The 17,889-nt window shown below is 40.9% G+C and overlaps 1 protein-coding gene across 3 annotated transcripts in view; it reads left to right on the top strand.

Annotated features, from left to right (window-relative positions):
• Positions 1-17,889, top strand: part of LRP5 (LDL receptor related protein 5) — a 135,688-nt gene that overhangs the window by 87,278 nt on the left and 30,521 nt on the right. The gene's annotated exons all lie outside the window — the stretch shown is intronic.

The following is a 17,889-nucleotide window of genomic DNA, read 5'->3' as shown; positions in this document are numbered from 1 at the left end:
TCCAGGCTTTTGTACAGTAAAACCTGGTACATAGTTAGGCTTAAATTTACATGAAGTGAGCTGTGTCAGAAACTTCATTTAATGGCGAGTTTGTTTTTATTTTCCAGAACAGTTATCTCTGTCTTGGGTACTAAGTACTTGACCCTGGAGATTAGCAGTAGATATAATTTTTCTATATTGTGGAGATGCAGTTTCCTTTTTGCCTCTGGCACAAATGCCTAATTTCAAGATTAAATAATTGCAATAATTTGTACATTGACTTTGAGCTTCTGAAGGGAGAAAATAGTAGTGCTGTAGTTTTGTGGTCTCACCATTTGGAATTAGGAGGAGTAACAGGAGCCATACATATTCCCTTGGTTAAATTTTTTGTATTCCTTTTAAAAACACGTTCAGCCAACCCTTCCCTTCAACTTCATCCTTTCTACCCTCTTATCCACTGTCTGTCAAGGACGTAAAACCTACATCCTTATTTTTGGTAGTTCCTTTGTGGTTTTTTCAAAATGTGTGTGTGGCAGTGCCAATCTGGAGTCAGCAGTGGGTCCTGTGACTTCACTAATGCTGCACTAACCATCCATGTGACCTACAGCAGTGTGTGGTGGTGTCCTGACTGTTCCCTTGCCTGCAACGTGGGGATAGCTGATAGCTTTCTGTACAAAGTGTTTGGATCCATGGATGGAAAGAACTGAGAGAGAGGCTGAGCACTGTAGTTCATGAGTGGAAAATTGACCTCTAGTTAGCCTCCCCCTTCTTCTAAGTATACACTGTGTTTTGTTTGATATTGGAAATCTAATCCTTTGGGAAGCACAAATTCCTATAACAGCTCTGATATGTATAAATAAACCCATATTCCTCATTACAAACAACATCAAAGCAATCACAGTATGGATTAAAATACACAACCCACCCTCCTCCATACTAATATGCAGCAATGCCGAGTTCAAATGAAGCCATTAGCAGTATCTCCAAGTATTTGGCAAAAGCAACCACACTTGTGTAGCTACAGGCAATGAAAGTCCCTACTACAAAAAGGGAGGGACAGGGGGAGTAGCCGGCATTGATCTAATTAGTCAATGAAGCACAAAGAATGTAAAATCTCATTACATATCACCAGGAAAATTTGGCTTGAGAAGTAAAGAATATGTAACTGATTTGTCCATGGGTGGGTTATTCATGTCTTTGAATCTTCCAACAGGAAATGGGATTTCTGAAAACATATTAGAAACACGCACATGCACATACATGCACACACAGAGAAATATAAATATGTGTATGTTTGTGTGGATACATATACACATGCAGACATACAGCCAGATCCTGAAACTTCTCAGCCCCTTACTCAAGGTGTCTTTTCATGAGAAAGTTCCAGACAGGGGAAATTGAAGATTTTTTTTTTTAATTTTGGATTGCTGATGCCAGTCAAAGCCTGAAAACACGGTGTGTGGGTGTTCCAGTGTTACTAAACCCAGACCCGGGGTTTGTCCCATTGCTCCAGGCAGGGCAGCTCATGCATGTAACAGCTCTTCTTCCTAAAGATCTGCTTAAAAGTGGGGACTTAAAATGACTTTTTGTAACTTGTTTTTTGCCTTTATCTTTGAAGCCTTTCAGGGATTCATGTTACATTTTTTGAATTTCTCTGAAACCCAGAGTACTTAAAACATTTCTATTTCAATTTAGGCCAAGTTTCCCTCCCAGTCAGTGTCTCTCAAGAGCTGAAGATAGAAGTAAAGTGCCAAATAAAAATTACAACACATCCCCCCCTCGCCAAAAATTTAAAAACCAGCAAAAACAACCCCAAAAAACCACAAACCAAGCACAACACCCAAGCAGCCACCCACAAAGCCCCGAAGCTAAATAGCTAAACAGACAAAACAAAAGGGGAGAGGAAGAGACAGAAGCACTGAAATGAAGAGACTAGTTCAGTCTTGCAGGTGGCCAGTAGCAGGAACAAAGGAAGAAGTCATCCCACTTCTTCCACACAGAGAGCAAAACAGAAGGTTTGTGAGCCTCCAGAAGTTTGTAGAATTAGGAGGGATGACATTTGGAGAAAATATGGTGTTAACACTGCAGGTGCAATTAGTGACTTCGCTCTTGATTGCTTATTTTTTAATAAATATTTAATGTTGGCTGTGTTCCAGCTGCGTTCTGCTCTGCCCCAACCAGACCAGCAGGCTCATTTTTGTTGGCCACTTTGGCCTCTGTCACCCTGGTTCTGCTTTGCTTCTTTCCCTTGAGCTCTGCTGAAACAAAAGTCCTTTACCAAACTCAACTTTTACTCTGGCTGAGGGTGTAATGTGGATTGTGGCCATATCGGCAGCAACTTGACGAAGAGGAGAAAGATCTTGTGACCCTCAGAAGTCAAGGTGATCCACAGTTCTGACTGGGTGTTGCATGCAGTAAACTGGCAAAAAGACCTTCACTTCTCCCCAGAACAAGGAGCACGTATCTGCTGGTCCCTCTCAGAGACTGTGAACCATCCAGGTCCCATCTTGAGCTATTTCTGAGCAGTGACCACAACTTGCCATGTTAGAATAGAGCCTGAAAAACAGCAAAACTATTTAAGTCCAGATCCGCACAAAGAAAAAATGTGCATCTGCACCACTGACAGTGGCACTGAACTACCCTGGGGTTATTGGTAATTCTCTGCTCTGTGGGGAAAGACACATGGGATCACAGAGCAGCTGTAGCAAGGTATTTTCTGTTTTCTGGAACTAAATCCCTGGTCCTCTGTTGCCTTGTGCCTATGCACAGATCATTTGTTTCTGAACATACAAGTCTGCTTCCTCTTTCCAAAAGTCAGGCGATTGGAATTAACAGTGCTGGTTTTTCAGTCTGTGTCACAGTAGAACTCTGTTAGGTGGTCTTTGCCTTGCAGCTCCCCATTGGCATTGTTCTGTTGGCAATGGTGAAGGCACTGGGAGTGCTTCAGTGGAAGATACTGAACAAGGGAGACTGATGGATTGGTGTATAGAAGTTAATGACTTTCACCAAATTATAAATAAATAAAAATAAAAAATGACCAGACTGAAAAGGACCAGGTTTTTGATGAGGCCAGTCTCATCCCTTTCATTCTGTGCTTTCCAGTGAATGGGACAGGAGCCATAAAGCCAGGAGTGCTGTGCAAGGTATGAGATTAAAAGGATAGCTGGAGCTAAAGCAGGAATACTGAGCCGTTTTTGGAACAGGAGTAGAATGCTTCACAAGTGTGGGGGCCCTGCCCTTTGAGCTAAAGTCTAAATCTAACTTTAGAAAAGAAGTTGAGTATTTGTGTCCATTTGCAGGCCTGAAAACTTGGTGGAGATTATCGTGAAAATAAAAAACATTGGCAATTTCTGAGTTTGCTAAATGAGAAATTACTTAAATATCATGCAGGGTTGGCAGAGATCTCTGGCAGAGGGTAGAGGGGGTGTCTCCACAGCCCAGTAATGTTTCAGCTGGTACCAGGAGCTTAATACCTAGAGCCCTGCAGGTGGCATGTTTTCCAAGACATGGACCTCAGCCATCCTTCTCTGGAGCTAGACTTGACCCTTGACTGAGAGGCAGGAGGGAATGATTTATACTCATGAACTATGAATGCAGCTCAGTGTCTCATTCTGAGTATCTGCTGTGCTTTTGCAGCAAACTTCTTAAATGAAAAGGCAGAAGGTAGCTAAAACAGACTGTCTAGCCTTTTTATGAGCTGCTTTGTTTTAAAGTTGGCTGTAGGAGTGAGTGGAATATTAGCTGTGGTATGTTGAGGTAGACTGCGTCTTGACCACACAGCTGAAAAAGGGTGCTCGAATACATAGTACAGTATGTAAAAAGAGGACAGTGACTGCAACACTTCTACTGATATTTCGAAAGCTGGGTCTGGTACCTGCGTCTCAAACTATGATCACAAGGGTTTCCTGAGCCCACGTAGTACTGAGAGAAATAGATTTGTTTTTCTCTTTGTTTACAGTCTGTTGTTGTCAAGAGGTTTTTTCATTACTATGTAAAAATGACTTTTAGATCCAGGACATCCTTAGTGTGAAGTCTCCTGCTAGTCAGACATGTGGCATGCAGGTTTGCCCAACTATAATAATTCCTCAGATTTCTCTAATGTGTTACAGTGAGGTTTTTTAATTTAATGAAACCACATAGATATGAAAAAAAGTCTTCTGTAGATCTGGGATGATACTGCAGATGCTCTTCCTCTTCTACTACTAAATATCTTGTCAAGTGTATGAAAAGGTATGGGGGCCAGGGGGAGAAACAAGATTTTGAGAGTGGGTTGTCACCTATATTTGCTTCAGAATATGCTTACAAAGACCATCTAGAAAGATGCAGCTTTAGGCTGCATGAGGGTGACTTTACACCTATGGGATGGTAATTACCTCTAGATAGCAAAACCAGACAGAAATTTTACATCGTTAACTATACATAAGTTTTAAACAATGCCTGGAAATATATCTGAAATCTAAGTTTACCCTGTAAGACTAAGTTTTGAAGTACTTTTTTTTTAATCTAGAAAAGAAATTAGAAGTTCTGTAACTTGCCACGGTGCAGCTTTTTTTTTTCCCTTAATCAAATTATATCAATCTGAACAAAAAGAAAGTGCAGATTTTTTTTTTTTTTCCTGTTAGGGTTATGTTTGAGACTTACTTACATAATCATGCCAAAAGGGGGGTTGAAGTTTCTTGTTTTATAACAGCGCCGCTGTTTTCAGAGCTGGCAGATTGTCTGTTCACAATGGATTCCATATGTGCTGGAGACCACAATATGAAGGGATTTACAGAGTACAAGTAGGAGTGCAAGTAGTGGAGGTGGGAAGCACTCATCTCCTTGTTTTTTAGAATAAAAGGGCTTTATTACACATCAGTCACACAGAATCCCAGAATGGCTGATGCAGAAAGGGACCTCTGGAGGTCATGTCCAGCCCCCACACTCAAGCATGGCCACCTAGAACTGGTTGCCCAGACCACATGACTTCTGAGTATCTCCAAGGATGGAGACTCCGCAGCCTCCCTGGGCAACCTGTGCTGTGGCTTGGTCAGTCTCACAGTGCAAAAGTATTTCCTGATGTTCAGAGACTGTGTTTTAGTCTGAGTTCATTGCCTCTGGTGCTGTCACTGGGTACCACTGAAAAGAACCTGGCTCTGCATTTGTTTCTCCTTTCCTGCAGGTATTTACATACATTCATGAGATTCCCCCTGAGCCTTCTCCAGGCTAAACAGACCCATCTCCTCCAGCTCTTTTTTTTCATAAGAAAGATGTTCCAGTCCCTTCATCATCTTTGCAGCCTTTTTCTGTACTCACACCAGCATGTCCACATCTTTTTGTGCTGAGGAGCGTGGAACTGGACACAGTATTCCAGAGGAAACCTCATCGGTGCTGAGTAGAGGAGGATTGCCTCCCTTGACCTGCTGGCAGTGCTCCTGCTGATGCAGCCCAGATTACCATCACCTTCCTTGCAGCAAGGGCACGTGTTCAACTTGGTCTCCACCAAGACCCCAGGTCCTTCTCTGCCAAGCTGCTTTACAGCTGAGTGGCCCCCAGCATGTGCAGGTGCCTTGGGATTGCTCCTCCCCCAGTGCAGGATATTTTGGTACATTCTGTGTAGATTGTTGTTGACCTTGCCACAGAGAAGGCTAAAAGAAAAAGTAGTGTTATGTGGGCCTCAAGTTCTGCGTGAATGCTTTGTCCAAGGGCAATCAAGCTACCTATATTCATAAGATGTAGTGTGCACTACACCCACAAAAATAAATGAGTGACCAATAGATGTAGTTCTTTACTGCATTTCTGTCATTTTAAGCAGTTTACACCATTCAATAGTTTTGGAAGTCTGAAACTGGAATGCAGGAGAAGAATGTGCCACTCTTGTGTCTCAGAGTGGCTCAGTCTTAGGTTGCCTTGCTTCACCTGGACCTTAATCTCAGAGCACTATAGCTGAGAGAGGACAGGACAAGTTTCAGGTTTTACACTGAATCAAATTCTTAGTCTGTCTGGCTGTACAGCCACAGAAAGGCATGTGCTGGCAAAAAGGCAAATGAGAACGAGCTGCAAAGTCTGATGTGTAGGAAAGGTTCTTGAACTATCTCTTCCAGTGGCTGAAAATGATCATGAAGTTGTTGGGCTATTGTGTAATAAATTTATAACCTCAGCTGTGTTGAGAGGCAAACGAGTATCTTAAACCTTTACTGCTGGCTTCAGTTTTCTCAAGTGGAGCCAAGTATTCACCTGGGGAAAAGAAGACTTAGCTCTTCTTGTAGATACCTGTGGAACAATGCTGGCTTTTGTAACTTTTAATCCAAAGCAAGAGGAGAATCAAATGTAAGAACTTTTTCCTAGGCATATCAAATGGTGTTGCACTAGTAGCAACAAGGCCCAGGACAACCAGGTTGTTGTCTTCACATCCCCCTTCAGGAAGCAAGCAGAGAGAACTGGAGTCTTCAAACACATTTCTAGAGGTACTAACTTCAGAAGAAATAATACTGTTTGAATTACCATACCTCAGTTTTTCTTGGCTGAAAAATGCTAAGAATCCTTTTTCTTTTTGCACAAAAATATTTTCAGGAAACATTCTTTGGTTATGTAACTGTTTCCACAGAAACAGCTTTTAAATTAATTTTCTAGTAGAATATGATTTCTAATATTGGATCTCTGATTCCTGAGCAGACTACTGTGCATACCCTTGCAACATCTTTCATTTCTGCCGTTGGCCGTTTCTAAGCTGAGAATAGACTTGTCTCTAATTCCTTGTTTAAGAAATGAGAAAAAACGTTTGCATTGCTTTCATTCTGTGTTACTGAGATAAATTGCTGCTTTTTTTTTTTTTTTTTAAAGCCTTTGTTCAGTATTTCAGGTATTTCATGCAGAATTCTAGATTTTTTGTGTGTTCTCATAGGCAGCTTACCAGTGATTCCTTTAAGTTTTTTTATTGTTGTCAGAAGGTCCATCAGTTTTAAATAAAGCTTAAGCATGTGTTTCTGATTAATTGAGTTTTCTGTATGAGTGTTGGAAAGTAGACTGAAACGTGACTGCAAATAATTTCGTTAATTTAGAATACCTGATTTTATGCTGCTTAAAAAAAAAAAAGAAGCAGTGTTATGCCATGTACTCCTGAAGATGAACAAGTGCAGTGGTAGGGTTATGTCTTTATGTTCCAGCCCTTAACATTCTATATTCTGTGTTACTCTAGCAGATGGAAATTGCATCCAGGCTGGATGCTGTTGTGCTCACTGCTGCATATGGATATCGTGTTTGGTGGAGTTCCACCAAAGCCTGGAGTATTGGTCAAAGGCTTGTCCTTTTCACCTCTTATTTCTCTATCTATTGAAAGTGTTATGAACTAGAAATGTCACGTCCAGTCTAGATGCAGACTGTGTCTGCTACTACTGAGAGACAGGGTTTTGGGTTGGCATTAATCACTTCAAGCTATCTCTCCTTTTGTACTTGAGAGCTGTATTTTTTGAAGAGACTTTGTAAGATGTTGGCAAGGAGCAGTGGGTGCAGCTGGTGATCTCCTGTGATCCCTCACTTTCCTTTAAGAGCCTGAGTACTGCTAAAATCATACTTGACCTCAGGGGCCTTGAAGATTCCAATCTGGAGATTCTTCCCCTCCTAATTAATATCAGAAAGTAGGAAATACTTTCCTCAGATGATCATTTCTAGCCTTCCTTTCCAAGTCAGCTTTACTTCTTGTTCCTTTCAGGACTTTCTATTAAATTATTGAGTTAGAACTTTAAAATGGGCATGTGGGCTGAGGCCAAAGTCCTTCTGGTACTCATTTCTAACTCCAATAGTGAACCAGACCAGGTATCTATGGAAGAGGAAAAGCTGGGTGTGCATATGCTGTTTACCTGAATAGCTCTCTCATCTTTCAATTATTTTTAAGCTCAGGGGCTTTCCCTTGACATGGCAGGACAACAATTGATCCATATAGTTTGGGTTCCTGGGAGATAGGAGTTGAGAGATCAGCATTTCTGCCTTTACCCTCTACCTATACTAAAATGTACTGTTAGAGGAGTGTGTTTGTGGCTCACACCAAATGCTTTATTTTTTTCGTCTACTGCTCCGTCGCTGTTGCTCTAGCCTGAGCAGCTGCTTGTCTGCTACAGAAAGAACTACTTGAGAAATAACCATCCTTGAAAAAACAAGCCCTCCAATCCAAAACTGTGAAAATGTAGTTACTGGTGTTTCATTGTCCTTGTCTTGTAAATCCAGTCTTCAGTAGGTTTTCAGTTGTGCTGTCCTTCAGGGAGTGAAATATTGCCATTAATTAATTACTTTAAAATGTAGATTTCCCATCCCCACCTCTTTAAAACTGAATCTCAGTTTTCTGCTGAACCCTCTAGACTTGGAAGCATCATGTTACAATCTCTGATGAAATGAGGTTTTACCCCAATCCAGTGTTTGCACAGTCAGGGGAATTGAGGGCAGAAAGACAAATCTTGGAGGGCAAGAAGGTAGAATCGTTGTCTGCTCTGCAAGTTCAGGGTGAAAAAGCTGTGCTCTTCTCCCCATCACTAGGCTCCTTACCTTTCATACATAATAAATAGAAAGCAAGTTTGGAGCTTTGGATTTTAGTTATTTAGGGAGAAAGTCATTAGCTGGCAGATTACAGATGAGATTGGTGTTGGGTCAGTTTTCATTGCTTGGCTTTGCAGATGTACCCCATGGGTGACTCAGTCACACGCACAGATTGTATTTTGTCCCTTTTACCTGGGATTGAGTGTCTTCAAATAATGCTGATTTCACGTTAAATATGAGCTTTTGGGACATTTGCATAGGATTAAGAGAGCACAAGCTTTATGATTTGTTTCTAATTTAATGCCAGCCCTCTAAGGTAAGATTGTCAACTATATATCATGTAAGTCATCAATTATTTACGGTTTTATTGTTACACAAGTTCTTCACATCAGTACCTGAAGGCAGTCCCAGCCCTTCCTCGCTCATAGTGTGTTCCTGCTCTGTCCTGGCTGGCATAGCAGTGTGTGCAGCCATGTGGAAAAATAGAGCAGGGAACTGATCCAGCTGAAAAATAACTAGCCAAAAAGGTTTTTTTTATTTTTTAGTCTCATACATTTTCTGCCACACAAGTAGCTGTGCTAGCATGGCAAGAAGGTGTCGATATGAACAGGAGAGTGAGGGGCCAGAGGCGGAGTGGCATTTGCTTGAACTGCTCTGAGCAGCACTGCCTGCCAAATTTTAAACTGTGCTCTGAAAGACATGTTATCTTGTCTCCTTTCTTTGGTATTGAGAAGCAGTTTGAACAGACAAGGCAGGGTTCAGAAAAGAGGAAAAAAATTTATCTGTTTCATGCATTTGTAGAAATAATGTTTGGAGAGACAGGGTGCCTTACTTGAGCGTACAGGCTGGGATCCATCTTTGTCCAATATTTGAGCTGTAAAACCAAATCATCTTCTTGATACCTGAGTTGATTGCTTACCTTCAAATAGAAGGGACTCTTAGGTACTTTTCTTTTGGAGTAGAGCTCTTAACTGTGACCTTAGACCAGACTGATAAAGGCAGAGAAGCAGCTTGCAAGTTGCAGTTGACTGTAGCCGACGGCCTGAAGATGTGTATGTCTGCTGTTCTCTTACCAAGAGAAGCTAAACACACCTCTTTTATTTGCTTTTGTAGGGGTGCAGGGAATCATGCCCTAAAAATCTGTCTTGTAAGCTAAAAGGACATCCTAAATTTCAACTAAACTTTTGACTCCACTGTTTCATATTGGTTTGATCTGGGAAGCTCTTGATGAACAACCTTACTTGGATTTACTCTCAGGAGCCTCAGGGTGTTTAAGAACTGGGGTGGGACAGTTAGATCGTACAACTGTGCGAGCTACATGAAAAATGTAACATTCTGGGTAATTTATGTGATGGTCTGACCTCCAGAGAGGGCTGATGAAGAGAGAGAGAGAGAGAGAGAGCAATGTAATGGAGCATCTTCCTGTGTTCCATTTACCCCACGAGAGACGTTCGCCTTTTGGCTGCAGGAGTAGTGGCACCCTCCCTATGTGACACCACGGCACACATTCTGTACCACAATCATCAGAGGCAGGGCCTTCAGCTGTGCAGGACTTGGTTTCCTGTGGGGAGCCTTGTGGGCTGAGCTTCAGGCTATCCTCTAAGGGTCTGTCTTGCCAGGCTTGGCAATAAGGAAGATAGCTCTCATTTGAAAACAGATCAAGATTGTTCTGGCTAAAAGTTAAGTGCTTTGCCTTTTTAACCGTTTGCAGGGACTGGAGACCATCTGGTAACTACATTTTTCCAATAAACTCTCTGAGTGCTGCTTTGCATAACTTACTAATATTAATAGTCACAAATAAATATGATTAATAGTGTTGCTTATCCCAAGTGACAGTGGAGTGCAGGCTCTTATCAAAGCAGAAGGCCTTGTCAGTATCTGTTCTTTCAGGAGACACATTTCAGCTGTTAGAGGGCTTGTGTGTGTCAGGGGCATCTGGCCTAGTTCTGCAGGAGGTGACAGTGAAGTTGTGTTAGCACAGTGTCATAGCCTGGCCTCTGTGCAGCTGTGGAGACTCCAGCTAACTGTGGACAACCTGGTTTAGGTTTCTTTGCATGGCTTTTAGTTATGCTTTGTTGACATACACTCCACATGGTGGTATGTAAGACTGGATTTACTGGATTAGTCTATAAATGGTACAAATGGAAGGGAATCATGATCAGCATTTGTTGTTTACTTGTGCCAGGAGGCTTCATGAGATGAGGAATGGAATGAATGTTTGTAAATACATACAGGAGTCCTTAGACTTTCACTGCCTCCCTCCAAGGTGGCATTGCATGCCCACTGCCTTTAGTTGTGTTTGTATTGGATTAATATTTCATATTTCCCTTGATAGAAATATTTAATGAGAGAATTTTGATTCAGCTTCTGAGGAATAATGAAGGAAGGTACATGAGACTTGGCTGATAGGTTGTTAAATGAGGATAAAAGCATCCATTCTTGAAGTGCCATAAATGGACGTGTCAGCTAATCTAGGGTCTATTCTTTAACCTTTGACTTCCAGTGGAATTTCTGTGCATGACACTTGTGGTGACTTAGAGCATAAGGGGTTCATTACTGGGCTCTTTGAAGCGCTGTACGTGCCTAGCACGGTATGAAGAGGGTGTGAAGAGCTATAAGTGACTTCAGATAATTGCACTGTGGTGAGGCTGAGAAAAAGAATATGTTATGATTCTCCAGGGCAATGCTAAGAAGTTGAATTCTGAGCAAGAGGTCCCACTGTGCTGGACAAAACACCAATAGCTGAATCTCAGTTTGCTGTGGACGGACCTTGCATTGTAAGGCCTCGGGAGGGGGGCATGGCTCAACCAGTGTTTCTCAATCAATTGTTCAGTGACTTAAAAGATTATTTTCAAAAAAACCGACTAAAATCCATGTATTTTGGGATAAGGAAACAAAAAGGATTAAAATAGCAGTAGTACATACTACGTTTATCTTAATTTTTATTCCGTTACAAGTTAACGTTGAGCATGGTTACATTGGACAGGAGACAGGTTTTTTCTTTGGAAAGATTGTTGGTGCCACTTTCTGCTTCGAGATCTATTGTAGCTGCTGTTTTTGGCATCCTTTTGACTTTTTAAGAAATTCTATTTGGCTGCTGAAATTGCTGATTTGTTTTTTGGACTCAAAAGTTTACCACAAATTTTTTCTCGTATCAAGCTCATTCTGTTTTTTCTCTTGTCTTTCCTGCATGTGGTACATATACATTATAAATGTTCTTGCAGTCCCAATATCACCAGCAGAAGAACAACATGGTAAATATTTACATGACGTGCTATTTCCACAGACTTTTAGTGGTCTGTTGAATTGAGAAGATGTTTGAATTTGGAAAGGAGAGGGTAAAGACCTTATGGTATTATTCCAGTCCCTTTGAAGAAATGGGAAATCAGGAGAGAAGTGAGAAAAATTAAAATACATTAGTTTTAAAAATATTCCTGTGAAAAGTCTAAATTCTTCTTCACCTTTCCCAGACTAGTTACCTAGAAGTTGGAAAGGCATATTGTTTTCATAATGGGTGTTAGATAAATTTCTGAGTCGTTGCATGCCTCCTTAAACTCAGTGGTCAGAATTTGAGAATGAAAAAGTATTTACAGAAGGTAAAATTTCCCTCAGGTGCGTTAAATAAGCAACTTCTACCTAAAAATAAAACTGGAATACCAATTCAGTAGTTTCGTCACGCTTTAGGGTCTAGCCACCACTTGCCATAAATTTTTTTTGTGTTTAACTTTTTCCCCTTTTAAGTAGTTTTGAAGTATGTGATCGTCTTCCTGCTTATGAGAGGTAAGTTACAGAATTGACCAGCTGCACCTTTAATCCTCTGATATCCTGTAAGCAGAAAAATGTTCTGGAAATGTCAGGCTGGTGTAACTCATGGAGAACATTAGCTACTCCTAGATGAGGCTTATAAAACATAAGCAGGGTCAGAACTGCAATCATGTTAACACAGCCTTTCCAACAAGAAGTAGTTCATCCATCTATCAGTGTCTGCTTGAGCCTATTTCATGTGCTTGTATTTTGAAAAGTCGGTCTGAAAATGCAATACTCTGTGAAACTAAAAAGATTTTGTGAAGTCTCAAGAGAACACTAGGTGTGATGGTGATTTGATATGGAAAAATATGAACAGATCAACACTGTGAATAAATAACTGCTTCACATGGTGATAATATGAGCACAAGGATAAGAATAAGTTTTGTTTATATTATTCCCAGAGAAAATGGGGGATCACTATAAATGACTATTTTTTATCATGTAAATTTATGTTCTGTTTCATTTGTCAACTTTGTAGGTGGTCAGGTTGGTTTGTGGGTTTTTAACAAGTTACTACTTAACTGTCTTACATTCCTTTGTAAGTGTAGATTTTATTTTGCATGTGACAGAACAAAGTGACAAAGAAAATATGTTGGAGTCGTTGCCTTTGGAACAAAGTTTTAGAGTATTCTGTCAAGAAGCAGACATTGCTAGATTGTAGAGAATTTTGTTTGTAAGACTGTCAGAGAAACGTTTGAGTGTGAGCTCTTTTACCAATGGCTATAATTTGGTATTTTACACCACCTACTTTGCCTTGCCTGTCTGAGAACTGGCACATCTGCCCTGCCAGCCATGGCAGGCCACCACCACAGCTTCAAGAGAGAGCCAAGCACCAGGGATGTTTTGCCACCACTGCTGTGCTTTAGCTCTAGGAGCCTGCAAAGATACTTCTGAAGGGACATTGTCAAAAAAAAAAAGAGTATTGACATTCAATAATCCTCTGGAATTTTCTTTCTTGAGTATCTCAAAGTAGCTTTTGTATTATGAGTAAAAATACAGCCCATCTGTGTAGCCATACAAAGTATGTTGTGATGCTGTGTCTTCAGCAAGGTAAAATGACATGTCCTTCAGTGAGAAGTAAGAAAATGTCTTTTAAAGAAAGGAAAAGAATATGAGAGAAAAGGGTGGTGATGTGTCACTACATGTATTTGCAAATGACAAATGGTTGTTCACAGGTCAACAGGGGTGTTGCACTCATAGTATTGTATGGATTGATTCTCTGTGTTCTCTTGGTTCATGGCTTGCTCTGAATGCAGGTGGGTGATGATGGTTTGCAACTGGAACCAACCAAGCAATGTAAGAATTCATAAAATAATAATATAAATGTATGTCATCATCAAACCTTGTCTGAAAGAAGAGCCACAATAGTACATGTAGGATGAATCCATGAAATGTAGTAGCGGTAGAAACCTGATGATTGTTATTTATGAGGCAGCTTTTACCAGGTAGCCAAAGTATTGTCAAGGGGGACAGAACTATTGACAACAATGAGGAACAGCTTCACAAATTCTTGAGTCTTACTCAAGTGTTTGAGGCAAGAGTTTGTTAAGAGACTCATGCAGTCTGTATTTGTGGAAAATGACCAGATGTGTCTGTTGTCCATCCATCTTTTCCTTTTTGATATATGGGTTCTGGTACTGTTGGTTTAATGTTATTCCCTTTTCTGCTTGCCAGTATCTGCCAATACATGCCTGACATTAAGCCCCTTCAGACATTAAAAAAAAAAAAGTGTTCATTTTATCCCAAAGCATTGATGAAAGGTGGCTGTGTTTCAGCTGTTGGAAATATTAATGAATGGCTTATACTCAGCTGAATATAGACTGTGGTATAGACTTCTCACAGCTGCTTCAGTCTTCTCTTTTTGGGGCAGGCTTCTTTACCCATAGGAGTTTTCTGTGTCATTCTGGGTTTTGTTGTCTTTCTCTCCCTGCTTACTTCCCTGTTTTCTTTTCCATGCCACCTACCTGATCTGTCTCACAAGGTCTTTCTCAAGCCAGAGAAGGCTGGGCATGTTCACTTGAGGTGCCATTTCAGTCTGCTGGTGAGAATCCTTAGAAGCCATTCAGAGAAAGGCTGAGGTTGGAAGGGACCTCTGGAGCTCAGTTGGTCCAAACCCCTGCTCAAGCAGGGCCACCTGGAGATGGGTGCTCGGGGCCATGACCAGATCACTTTTGAATAGCTTCAAGGATGGACACTCCCCAGCCTCCTTGAGCAACCTGTTCCAGTTCTCAGTCACCCTCACAGCAAAATTGTAGCTTCCCACAAGACTCACAGAGCCACAAGCCCACCATGAGTCTCCCGAATATGTCAAATGTGTCATTTTACTGTTGCCAACCTGCTATGTCTGCTCACATAGTGATTTAGCTCAGCCCAAGAATTGATTTCCACTTGACTACAGCTTTGTCTGTAGCAATCGAATAAATTTTGTTTTATCCTAGTGACTGAAAAATAGGAGTAAGGTCTTAGAGGTCTCTTTGTTGTTCTTGTCAAAAGATGTCCTGTATCTACGCTGAATAGCTGTTTTTTTTCACAGATGCACCTGAAATACAGCTTGACTACATGAATCATGCTGATGTGTGGAATTTAATTGCATTCTTTTACTTTAATCTTCTTCAAAGAGCCAAGAGCTTTTGAGTGTTATATTTAGAAATATTTGTAAAATCATTTTGCATACATTGCAGCAGCATCTAAAAAAAAATCACACCTTATCACCTTCTCGTGTTTTTTGTGTAATTCAGTTCATTAAGGCGTTTGATGTTGATTTCACTTTGCCCACAACAGATTTTAGCTGAACTTGGCAATGCCTCATTAGGAGATTTGTCATTGAAGTCTTGAGACTAATCAGGGGCTTTCAGTGTTTCGTGTGTAAAGCACAACACATTTAGTGTTTCATTTATCCTTTGAGATCCATTTATCACTTGCACAGAGAGAAAGAAAACCCTGAGTGGAATACAGCCTATTCTAGTCAATTTGTGCTAAATTATAAGGATTGCGCCTTAAAGTCTTGCCTTTTGTCTGCAGCCGGCAGATGTTAATTGTCAAATATTAAAAGATGAGTTAATATGGTATTTTATTATCTTTTCTTGTCTTTCCTGCATGTTGTACATATATATTATAAATGTTCTTGCAGTCCCAATATCACCAGCAGAAGAACAACATGGTAAATATTTACATGATGTGCTATTTCCACAGACTTTTAGTGGTCTGTTGAGTTGAGAAGATGTTTGAATTTGGAAAGGAGAGGGTAAAGATCTTACGGTATTATTCCAATCCCTTTGAAGAAATGGGAAGTGCTGACTTAATAACAGGAGTTATGCCTTTGGCCATATTGTGAGGCCTGTTTGTAGATTTTTAGTTTGAATCCTCCTGGTTTCATCTGATATACTAGAGTGGAGCTGTATCTCTGGGAAGGTGGATGGCAGCAAAATTTGAAGTAAAGACTGTGTACATGTACCTGTATTGACCTGCATGTGACACCTCCCTGTTCAAGCTTTGCCCTGGCTCCTACTATAAGATCACCTCAGGGAGAGAGTTAGCATTTCCTGCTTGTTGCCATGAAGTAACTACCACTTAGAGGGCTCGACTGCTCACAGCACAGAAAGATCCTCCAAGTCAGAGCTGTTCTTACTGCATGCAAGGGAAGCCTGCTTGGATTCGTAGGTGTTCTGCCCATAGTATTGGGGAGGAATGTTTGGGAGACAGCAAGCATTTATTCCATCATTTTCTTAGCCAAAATATAAGCTATTAAACATTTTATTGCTGTCTGATTCCACATTTTGGACCTATGTTGAACAGCCTTATAATCTGAGAGTGCCGCAGTAAGGTCTCACCAGAGCCTTCTCTTCCCTCAGCCTTTCTTCACAGCAGAAGTCTTCCAGCCTCCTGATGATTTTTGTGGCCCTCCTCTGAATCAGCTCTCAGTCTCTCTTGTACTGGGACCCCAGAACTGGATGCAGTACTCCAGGTGGGGTCTCCCCAGAGCAGAGTAGAGGGGGAGAATCACCTCTCTCTACTTCTGGCTGTGCTGCTTTGGATCCGGCTCAGGATATGAGTGACTTTCCGGGCTGGGAGCACACATGGCTGGCCTGGAGATTCTTCCATCCACCAGAACGCCCATGTCCTCAGCAGGGCTGCTTTCAATCCCATCATACCCCAGCCTGTATCAATACCAGGGTTTACCCTGACCCAGGTGCAGCATCTTGCACTTGGTCTTGTTGAACTTCATGAGATTCCTGAAGTTCAACAGCTTGCTGTTGTCTGCAACATCCACAGATGTACATGGATTTAAATAAATATGTCTGCAACCTTGGATTCAATCTTCACTTGTACATTTTAGTCAGCAGCTCTAGTATTTGAATTATACTTTTACTGTCCATTTCTGTAAAAGTAGATGGAAATGTGGAAGTTTCATCCTCATCCTGCCAATGCACTGTTGTAAGGGAAATGGTGTCCTGTTTACTTAGTGTGGCACCAGTTTGTCTCCGGCACCTGAGTATGCGTGACAAACTTTTGAACCTGCAGTATTGCCTGTGGGACTAATAGTGTTCTAAATAAGTGAGCATTTGGGGTTTGCCTGGACATGATGTAATGACATAATTGCAGAACCATTTGGCTTTTAACCACAGATATGGCGCTTTTTTTTTTTTTTTAATGTACTCTATTTAGCTTAACAAAATGAAAAGATATTAATCTTCAGTCTCTGCTACTCCATCAAGTAGTAGAAGAATCCTAAGTTGATGGGCTGATACAAAGCTCCCTTGAAACTTAGTTTACAGGAATGCCAGTGTTATTTTTAACTGTCTCCAGCAGGAGGCTTTTTGTCCGGAAGGAGTCCAGAGGTGTACATTGTAGCTTCTGTTCAAATTCACATCTGCTATGGCAATGATTTTTGTGCACAGCATAGGTAGGTACAGTTGTAACAGTAGCTGACTGCTCACCTCTGCTGTTTGGTTGGTGGTAGCTGGAAAATCCAGTGCATGTCCCTCGTGTGTGGTGGGTTGGCTTTGGCTGGATGCCAGCTGCCCACCAAAGCAGCTCTGTCGCTCCACTCCCCAGCAGGACAGGGGAGAGAAAATGCAATGAAAGGCTCGTGGATCAAGATAAGGACAGGGAGAGATCTCTCAGCAATTACTGTCATGGGCAAAACAGGCTCCGCTTGGGGAAATTACTTTCATTTATGGCCAATCAAATCAAAATGCGTATTGTTTTCACAAATTTATAGAGTATTATAAGGTATTAAAGTGGAGATTTCATTTTAAAATTTATTTGGATATCTACTGTGTGTGCATGAACATAGTGAAATTCACATGCTAGTTTAGAAGGATGTGGTAATTGTTATTGGTCATGTTAAAAAAATTAATTTTAGGTGCTTCTGCTGTTAATTGTATATGAACAGAGCCTTACAACTCTATTAAATTGTGGTAAAAGTGATGGTTGATTCTGACTGCCCACATTTAGCCACTTAATGGTTTAATATTAAACTGCAATAAAGTTGTAGGTATTTGTAATAAAAAATAAACATTGCTCAAACACTTAGAAATTTAAAAGTTAGGTCCCTAAATCAGAAGACAATAGAAGAACTGCATGGTGAAAGCA

This window comes from Corvus cornix, chromosome 5 (genome assembly GCF_000738735.6).
Source record: "Corvus cornix cornix isolate S_Up_H32 chromosome 5, ASM73873v5, whole genome shotgun sequence".
In the NCBI taxonomy this organism is placed as follows: domain Eukaryota; kingdom Metazoa; phylum Chordata; class Aves; order Passeriformes; family Corvidae; genus Corvus; species Corvus cornix.
The sequence above is the reverse complement of the archived record's forward strand: the minus strand, read 5'-3'. Positions and strand labels throughout refer to the sequence as shown.